The 10,534-nt window shown below is 35.6% G+C and overlaps 1 long non-coding RNA gene across 1 annotated transcript; it reads left to right on the top strand.

Moving 5' to 3' along the window:
• The first annotated feature begins 3,074 nt into the window (after window positions 1–3,074).
• Window positions 3,075–6,664, top strand: LOC120325087. Its single transcript, XR_005566903.1, has 3 exons — window positions 3,075–3,757; window positions 5,216–5,297; window positions 6,061–6,664. It is a non-coding gene; the product is annotated as an uncharacterized LOC120325087 (long non-coding RNA).
• Window positions 6,665–10,534: the final 3,870 nt, after the last annotated feature.

Genomic DNA, 10,534 nt, shown 5'->3' with positions numbered 1-10,534 from the left:
AATTTCTCATTAGGGGAAGAGGAGGGGCAGACACTGATCTCCTCTCTGTGGTGACTAGTGACAGGACCCAAGGGAATGGCCTGAAGCTGTGTCAGGGAAGGTTTAGGTTGCATATTAGAAAAATGTTCTTCCCCAAAAGCTGGTTGGACACTGGAAGAGGCTCCCCAGGGAAGTGGTCACAGCACCAAGCCTGACAGAGTTCAAGAAGAGTTTGGATGATACTCTCAGGTACATGGTGAAAGTCTTAGGAATAGTCCTGTGCAGGGTTAAAAGCTGGACTCAGTGATCCTTGTGGATCCCTTCCAACTCAGCACATTCTATGATTCTTCTCTTTTATTGCATTTGAAGATGTTCCCTTCTGTCCATTTTCGTTAATGTGTAGTGGCCATGGCATGTTCAAGGCCAAAAGAAAATAGTAGTTCAAATCATAGGATCACAGAATCACAGGATGTTAAGAGTTGGAATGAACCTTAAAGAACACCTAGTTCCAACTCCATCTGCCATGGGCAGGGACACCCCCCACTAGACCAGATTGCTCAGGGCCTTATCCAACCTGGCTTTGAACTGCACAAGGTAAAGTGCCAACACTGCCTTAGAGGATTATATTCCCCCACAGCTCCTCCCTGTTGGTGAGCACAGTCCAGCATCATACCTTTCATTGCTGGCTCCTCAATCCCTTGTATAAGGAAGTTGTCATTGACACATTCAAGGAACCTTCAAGATTGCTTGTTCAATCTCTGCTTTCAACAGCTGGTTAAATATTTACCCGCAAAAAATGGAGATTTTTCAGTCTAGTCTTCCTTAAAAAATTACAGTTTATTGAAGCATCTCACAAAAAACTTGCTTCACTGAAGAGTTTTTCATACCTATAGTGAACATGACAAAACAGGATTGAAGTTAAGCTTATCTTTTCCCCCTTCTATTTAGTATTTTTAAGAATCTGTCTTAGATAATTAATTTGTGGCATCTCTCTCTCAATGTCCAAGCAATATTAACTTTTACCTCAATACAGATGGCTCTACTGAATATCTGGATATGTCAAAGCTAATTGCTTTGATGCTGGAGTGCTTTCTGAGCCTAGTCCATGCATTGCCTTTCCTCTGCTTCTGTGAAAGAGGACTGTAGTAGTGTAGCTGAGTGTATTTTTTTCTATCCTCATCTGACTGGTTTCAAAACCTACCAATTGTTATCTTCTTTCTGGATTATTTCAGTATAAACTGAGGATCTTTTCTAAATGCAAAGGGATTTCAGATCTTTTAATTTTTGATACAAGAAGTGTAAATGCAGTAATGAGCATCATCCTCTGAAAATCTGGAATTTTGAAGTATCAGAACATAAACAAAGACTGAAATACCATGTTGGGCTACTTTCTTTTAAAAATCATTAGAAAACCTGTGTATCTTCTTATTGAATTGATCTTAGCAATTATTCAAACAAACTGCTAAGGGGCTCAGATTGGTTTTAACATATAACATATTGGAAACAAACCCAACCACACACAATAATACTTACACTGAGGTAACATGAATTTACACTTGATTTAAATTTTTTGATGTTTTGCTAAGCCTGTACATTTACAAATATATTAGTATGGTAGAACAGAAGTTGAGTACTGCTAATTGCAAGAAATACGATTTTATTTGTGCATGCACAGGTATGGTAATTGTTAAAACAGGTCTCATATATTCCTTGGTTTCCTAAAACATTGTTTTAGCCTGAGTTAAATGCAGTATCTAATTGTCAATTGCAATGCATTATGTTTATATAATATGATACTTATTTTTTCCACTTGAGTAGATAAAGTGAGTATCTATTTATATTATCATGATGTTTGAGTCTGTAGAGGCTGATTAGTTACATTGAATGCCAAAAGCAAATGCAGTCTCCTGAATAAAAATTGGCAGCTTTTGTGGCATGTGAATGCAAATCGACAAACAAGAAGAGACATGTATTACTCTACCTAAAGTCCTGATGTTCTTCTTATATGGCCCATTCACACCAATAAAGTGTGAAATTTTAAATTCCTCCAAGTTTGCCTTTTTTTTTTCTTTGCCACGTAACTAATATTCTTGGCACTGCTTAGCAATAAATAGAGAGATACAGCCTTTAACTGAACAGTGTACATTATTTCCTTTCAGCAACGTGTGGATAAAGTGCATCCCTGTTACTGCATTTGATAGAGTTCATTTGGGTGAAGAGGCTCTGCTTTGGATGAGCTGTGTTTTCCACTAATGAGTATTTTCTATATATTGCTTCTTATGAAGAACTGATAACCTTGTAATAATCTGTTTTGACAGTATTTTCCTAGAAAATATTGTGTTAAATATTTTAGACATGAGGGATCATGGACATATGGATATAGTGGTGTGCACCTTCTCTAATTATATGCATTATACAATTTGCCATTGTTGGAGACTGTTGTACCATCTTTCTTTCATTTAATAATGCTTTTGCAAATTGGCAGATAGCATTTGGGCTAAAATACACACAGAGTTTTTGCAGGAATAAAACATGTTCTGCCTTTTCTCTAGTGTAGAGTAATTTGTCAAGTAATTAGCCAACCTAATTAAATTTTTGTAGCACTAATCAAACGAATATGCTAAAATTTTCCTTGCACAGCCAGTTTGCTGTCTGCTTGCATTTAACTTGATGGTTTAAAAGAGGCCCTACTATGTCTGCCACTCCACTTAATCACCTCATTTGCATTTTATATTGGTAAATCAAATAAAGCACCAGTGGCTTTTAGTATGATTGACTATGGTCAGGGCTGTTCAGATGGGACTTTTTCACAGAAAATTAGGCACATTTTAATATGAGTGAGTCTGTGCTTTCAACATTCAGCAAACTACATTCACTCAGCTAATTAAAAGTGCTTGTTGCTTTTTGCCGATGTATGATAGATTTATCCAGCTGGTGTGTCCATTTTCTTTTGCATAATTTCTTGATGGAAGTTTTTATCTTTATACATAATAAGATTGTCTAAACAACACTTCAAACCAATTTGCAAGAACTATATAAATAATATTTTGCAGAAGCTATTTACTTTGAAAGAAATACACTTGCTGTTCAGCAAACTGATTAGGTTATATATCTTTGGGTTTATATCCTTCTAGAATATAAACCCTTACATTACAAAATTTTCAGACTCTGTCTTTACTGAGCCAGAACATACCACTTTCCTAAAATCATGGGAAAAGCTGCTGAAGAGTATTCCTAGCAGTTCTGTCATTATATAGAGTTTGGTCCTCCTTTAGATTAGATCAAAAGACCCTAAACTTTACAGATTAAGTTGCTTATAAGAAAAGTTATTTATATGCATAGGTGTGCCTTCATTGCCTGTTATTTTGAAGGATTCTTTACCATAGATGAAGCATTTCCCAAAATGGGAATGGAAATTTTTCTTTTTCTCAGGGGGCAATGAGGACACAAGTATCAAAATGCATTGCCGGATCACTTGGAGCTCATATATGTGTAAGCAATAGATGGAAAAATAGTTTCATTGATATATACCCAAAAGAAATTCATTTTTCATTATTTTTTGGAATAAACCAGGTCTAAAACTTAAAGATTTGATGATAAACAACTTCTTCTTTCCGAACAAAATTGTGTTCACCTATCTATATATAGAGAGATAGATATATACATACACATATACACACACATATTCAAACATATGTTTAATCATACACATATTTTCTTTTCTAAAAGGACTGACAGCAGGAAATAGCCACCATTCCTGACTGAGACGTAACATGAGGTAATGTAAATTAGAAGAAGATGATTTGGGGCACAGATAGTAAATAACATGAGCTTTTGCATACCTGAACCCCCAACTAGCTCCATCTAACTCCAAAGACCTATCTACATTCAAGAGGCTTATGCTGCCCCCTTGCTGGAGTGGTGGTGAGCCCTTAGCCAGACCTTCTGCAGATGGTGGAAGGATGAATACTGCATCTTTCCTTAAAATTTTTCCAGATCTAAGCAGCTACTTGTGACAGTCTTCCACTTAGTGGGAGGGAAGAGATTCAGTCACAGAAACTCTAATAAGTTTGTCAGAGAGGAGCTGGTTTAACATAACATTACTTATACAATTTTTATATGGGTCTAAAGCAAAATTTTCCTGTACAAGCTGCAGGACTTTTCCCTGAGGTGCCTGCAGGGCACTCAGATATTCTCTCCTATTAATAAAACCATGACAGAAGTAATTTAAGAGGGGGAAAGAGGGCGATCTTAAACTGTCATAGGTATTTGTTAAGGAAGTATATGTCCAAATCTTTAGTCATGTGATTAGTTTCATTGATTGAAACTAAGGGATCATAAAGAAGGCTGAATTTATTGCATAAGGTTGTTTTGGATGGGCGCAGGAAAGGAATGAAAGAAAGTGCCAAAACCTATGATAGAAAGTAAAAGATAGAAATAGTAAAGAATTATGTAAATATAGGAAAACCACTGTTTGCAGGTGTTCAGTTAAAGATGCTACAATGATGTACCTAACTGCAACGCTTAGGTACCCACCTTATCACTCTGAGAGTCAGACTTAAAGATGAAGTTTGCATCTATCTGTATTACTGCTTGCACAGTATGGTTCATCAAACTTCTTTGGAGTTTTTAGGAGGTTTCTCTGAAAATGGTCTTCTTAAAATTTCAAAATGCTACAAGTTAAGGACTAAATCACATGCTTTTCCCTGATGAGAGAAAGTGTCCTTGGACATGGAAGTGGTGACATAGCCATGAAAAATATTGGAGCAGAAAAAAAGGCTCATCAATGGCCATAGAAATCTCAGAAGAGAGGCTTGAGCTGAGCCCTTGACCTACAATGTACAAATGTAACAGATGTCTAAGTACTGTAATGCAGCTTTAATTAAACATAGACCAAAACCTCCTTGCTCTAAGCTCATGGAGATTATCTTGATAAGAATTTGGCCTTGTTCTGGATGAATTCTCCCCAGTCCAGAAGAAAGGCAGTAATGCTTTGTGTGTTTTGGTAGCAGCTGGAAAAAAAGCAAGCTATACTACATCCTGCAATTACAGATCGCTTACTTGAGAACATTGGTTAAACTACTTTCCTATGCCTTATAATGCCTTAGCTGACTTAATACTCTAGCCTCTTTGGTAAATTTCTTTGAGATCTCTTGTTTCTAATAGTGCATGCTGGTGCAATACAATTCTGAGGGATATTCTGATTTATACTTATATTTTATATTCTTATTTACAGGTGTAAACAATCTCATTCAAAAAATCCTCGAATACATGCAGTCAGCTTACCCAGTACTTAAAGAAGAATGCAAATAAACAGAGTAAAGCTATTAAATTTTCTTGATTTGGTATTTCAACTGTCTGGCCTTTTAATTGTATTTTAATGAATTTAAATTCAACTAAATGTCATGTTCAGAATGTGAATACTTTAATCACACTAAGAATTTATTCTGAATATCTTGTGCTACTGAATAGCATGTTGATGTTAATTTGATGTTAAGTGAAACATTTTATTGTCAGTTGAAGACTATGGGTTATCTTTGAATTAAAGAAAAAAATAAACTAAAACAAAAAAGCCCAACCTATTTTCAGATTCAAAAGCACCAAATGTGGCATTCACTTCATCCCCAAAAATAGTATTGCTTGATAAATCACAAAGGACTTGCGGCACCATAAATTTTATTTTTCTTAATCTAAGAAGGAAACACTGACATTTGTTATTCTCCCAGATAACTTATATAATTCCTCAGTTTGTGAATCTCATCTATACTAGTCTGAAAACCTACCTAAAAGCTGCTTTTATTTTGTGTCAGTTTTTAGAGTTTAGAACCTGATTCATCAGTCTTTATTCATAAAAACTGTTAGTCTTTAAATCCTGATTCTTGTGCCTCAAATTTACTATAAGCATGTAAATGAGCTACGAATACATTCTGCATAATAATATGACATTTATTGCAATTTCCTGCTACTAAACTCATAAATACACGTTAGAGTTAAGAAGATAGATTTCCATGTCTTAGCATAATTTGGAAGACATAAGGGTGTCTGTGAATTTCATCTCACATTTTCTTTCTTTTATTCTAGAGAGAACAGCCTAAATGCTGGTATTAATTTTCAGTTATTCAGTTATTCATTTAATATGAATTGTGAACTCTTCAGGAACTTTAAAGGGTCCAGCCTTGTTGACTTCAGCTAAAGCTTTTTCTGCATCAGATTAGAAGATCATGCTTTCAGTGAAAGTCAGCTGATAATAGGAAGTTTGCTTTCTGGTCCCTGCTGTCCCCATGAAACCAACACGTTAATCCAGTTTTCAGTACTGATTTCTATCCTTCCTCACAGCTGAGGATATGTTTGTTTGTTTTGGAGAGTCTTTTGAGTTTATGTATGAGGGGAGGGAGTTAAAATTTAATTTTCTCTGCCTCTTACCCTATAATCTGTTTCTGACATATGTCTGTGTGGAGCTTGAGCTGAGCTCTCTTCTAGCTAAACTGTTTAGTGAATTATTATCTCATGATTACCAGTGAGCACAAAGTTTGTATTAGTAAAATATTATAGGTCACAGTTCTGAAATGGCTGAATGACTTCACCTAAATGATATAGTCAACATATTTAACAACAGCTGTGTTATCTACCAGACTTGAATGTCCACCACTATGGTAATAAAAGACAAACCAACTGCTAAATGAAACACTTGTATGTGACTACATTATTTGATGTCTAGAGCAGAGAACTTTCAGAAATGTAACTTGTCTTGTTAATTTAAAAAATGAACACTTATTAACAGTAGACATATTCCTTGTCAGAGTGAAACTCAGTCTCATTGTAAAAATAATATATTCTTAGAGAATTTTGCTCCTAATCTTTGTGTCTGCCATTCAGAAAAAAAAAAAAAAATAAAACATGCCTTCCTACTGATACTCAGAAAATAATTGATTTTATTTTTTTAGTATAGATTTTATGCTGCAATCTGAACTCAGGTTTACATTTGCAGTCAAATACAAAACACGTAATTGCTCCAAAAGTTACCTGTTACTAAATTGCAGGTATAAACCAACTCACCTTCATAGAAGGGAATTTCTGAAAATGTCCCCCTTAAATGAGCAACCTGTATTGTATAGCATCTTGAGCTATGGTTAACACTTCATGAGAACAAAAACAGGAGGAATTTATGCAAAGTAGCATGGACTGGCTCTATACGCCAAATGGCAGAGTTTAAAATGTACGTGTGCTACAGGCACACTGCAGCAGACTCTAAGCTGCATCAGCTGATCGCGCATAAAGAGGAACCACAGTAAGCAGCTACTGTCAGACCTAAACAATAGCATTTCGAGCAGTTTATTTAACTGAACTAATTCTACAAAGACAACAGGTTTCTTCCTATTGTTACAGGCTAGCAGTGAAGCAGAACATCAAGCATGTCTCTCAGTAGAGAGCTTGTTTGGTCTCTTTGTGTGGTATTTATAGCATGGTCTGGTTAATGTCCATCTTCGCTTTATTAGTATTCTCTTAAACCCTGAAATTTTACCCAGACTATTACTAATAAACCAAATCTTCTCACAGAAGCAATGTATATTCTCCAGCAAGTCCCGTGAAAACTTCTAAACCCTTTTTAACTGTGTGTGGCTGTATTTCATTCCATCTTCTTTTGCATACTACAATACTTTTTTATTATTATTCTTGGTTTTCCTTCCATGGGGGACTTAGAATTTTATATTTTAACAAATATTTGGTTTATATTTTATTTTGGTTTTATATTTTATTTTGTTTTATATTTATATTTCAACATATTTTTTATTTTTTAACATTTTTGTTCCATAACTTTATTACTTATGACAGCCTTTGATACATATGGAAAAACATAAGTTCCTTGCATCAGCTATAAATAGCAATGTAAGGATCAGCTACCATGTTCTCATAAGCTAAAATAACGTTTATCAATTTGGTAGCATAGCTGCATTGATAAACATTTTTTCTACATTTAACATTCCAATTTCTGGAGAGAAATTAATTTACCCCAAATACAAGGCCAAGCTGAGGCATAATCCAATTTGCCTTGGTAGAATCAGCTGTAAAAGCCACAGTTAGTTCCTGAATTTATCATAAAAAGTGTTTTCAGAAAACTTTATTCCTCACTTATGCCACTAATTTATCAGTAAATGATTCTTCTCTTTCCTTACCTGCTTAGACACTTTCACCACTAACAGCAGTTAATAAATTGACAGAATGCCCAAACTTTTTACACTTTTTTGTGCAAGGAAAATCACACTAAATTTGTCTGAATTTAGCCTCACTAAAAGGCTTCTCAGTGACAATATCCTGAAAAATTGTCATTTCTGAATACAATCTTGATATACCATGTACATAAATAATATTTTAAAAGAGAACTTAACATTAAAACAGTGCTAACAGGAAATGAAATTAGAAAGCTGGAGCAAAAGAAATAACTCAAACAAAGGTTGAAAAATACTAAAATGTAAAATTAAACAGCATTCTCTGTCAGAAAATTCTCTCCCTCTCCTAGAAATAAAACATTTCAAGAGGTCAAGGAGATCAATCATTTACAGCAAGAACAAGTCTGTTTCTTTCTGTGCTTCAGGAATGCCCAGAGTGCACGGTGAAACAGCGATGAGAGCTGTACACAATGAGGACTCAGCTTGGTATTGCCAGTGTAGCAGATACCCTCTTCCTTTACTGCTGACTGTTGAGACTGGAGAAAATGTTAGTGGAGATGGTTAGCTTTTGGCTCTGAGTTGTCCACAGCTCTTAAACAATTCACATGCTCCTCTACATCCCACCAACCCTGGACCAGCACAGGAAAGCTCCTGACAGGATAGTGGAAGTCAGCAAGAGTTTCTGCACCCAACACTGCCCCATTACATCAGATTCAGCTGCCCAGGCCAGCGCTGTTCATCATATAGCAGAAACATATAATCATAGAATCGTTAAGGTTGGAAAAGACCTGATTACATAAGAACTACTCATCGGTTTCTCAGCACTCTGGGGTGTGACGGCTTCTGGCTCTGAAACATGTTGGTATATAACCCCACAGATCAGGAGGATTGGTTATCTTTCACCATGGTCTCAATCGTTCTTGGTGAATATCACCATATCTGTTTTAAAATACTATGGGGAATTAGTAGGAGTTTTATGTTTAGTTTGTTTGTTTTATTTTTAATTTTAAAATACTTTAAAATCAATTGCATCATTATATCTCTTTCTCTTCCTCTTAGCTGCTGAAAGGAAAAAATTTCCTTGTATTTGAGACCAGATTATTATCTTCTTTAATTTTCAGATTCAGACTTCTTGAAAAATATGCAATCTACCATTTGAAGAGCTTCATTTCATTTAAATGTATAAAATACTAAAAATTTCCTAGTGTTGATATAAAGTATTCCCTGGCATTCTGTACTCTGCTATAATAAATATTTTATCATTCTCTTGCTTATAAATCACTGAAAACTGTTCTGATGAAGAAAAGAAAAAAAATGACAATATTTTATTACTAATCCTTAGCAATTTTGCCTTTCTTTTCAACACCATAGCTGAGTGCTGAACACCTGGGGTAGCTGTAAACTGTATGTGAGTTTTCCCATTTTCTTTCATGTCTTTATCTGTCTCTCCACAGATACACAGTCTGTATTGACATGTACACTCAGTTTCATTATTGGTATATTCAGACTTTATTTTAAGTTCCTATTTTGCTAAATGAATTTTTTAAAGTAATTCTTTACAGACCTGACCTCACATATCTATAAAGGAGAATAGGAGGCATAAACTGGTCTTTATTCCTTAGTTCTGGCTACACACAGTACAAGTGGCTGTGTGTGTTGTTGGAGTTCCCAGGAGGCAGCTGCTTTCCCTTCTGCAAAGCACTGAGGCTGTGCAGCAGCATGGGTCTGACCCTGGTACTCCAGCAAGCAACAGGGTTCCCAGCCCAAGAAGATACACCAACAGGCATCAAACTGAAATAAAATTACACCTTTCAGCAGCCTCGCCTGAAACTAAACATTTGATTCCAACTCAATTGGAAAAGTTTTGGCGAAGTGACCATAGACCTACTTTTCTGTTTAGAAGTTCTGTATATATATATGTAGACGTGATAAATGTTCTTCAACCTAAATGTGTTTTGATATTAATAATAAGCTACTCTAATTACAGGACATTTGTCAGAAAGAGGCTTCTTGTTTTTCTTTTCTGAGGAAACGCAGAGACCAATAAACATAGAGGTAATGAGATAATACTCATTTACACTTAATGTCTTTTCTTAAAAGATGTGCTTGTGATGATGCAGCCCCAGGCACAGGGATAAGCCCACACCTCCTATCATCCCATTCAGGTGTGGCAACCAGCAGGTAATGGATATGTAAAGTACACAGGATGGCAAAACTGCAAGCCGTGCACATGCCATATGCTCTGCTACTAAAAATTACATTTGTGGGATTAATGCTGCTCTCTGCAGTGGCATTATTATTATCTGCAGCAATGCTACTGTTCTGGCTTTCTGAAGGAATCAGCTTCTTTAGCCCAACAGAGCAACACGTTGATGCCTCCATGCTCC

The sequence above is a fragment of the Pipra filicauda genome, unplaced genomic scaffold (assembly GCF_003945595.2).
Source record: "Pipra filicauda isolate LSUMZ 115617 unplaced genomic scaffold, ASM394559v2 scaffold81_size6448238_pilon, whole genome shotgun sequence".
In the NCBI taxonomy this organism is placed as follows: Eukaryota; Metazoa; Chordata; class Aves; order Passeriformes; family Pipridae; genus Pipra; species Pipra filicauda.
Note: the sequence above shows the minus strand (reverse complement) of the source record. Positions and strands in the feature narration are given on the sequence as shown.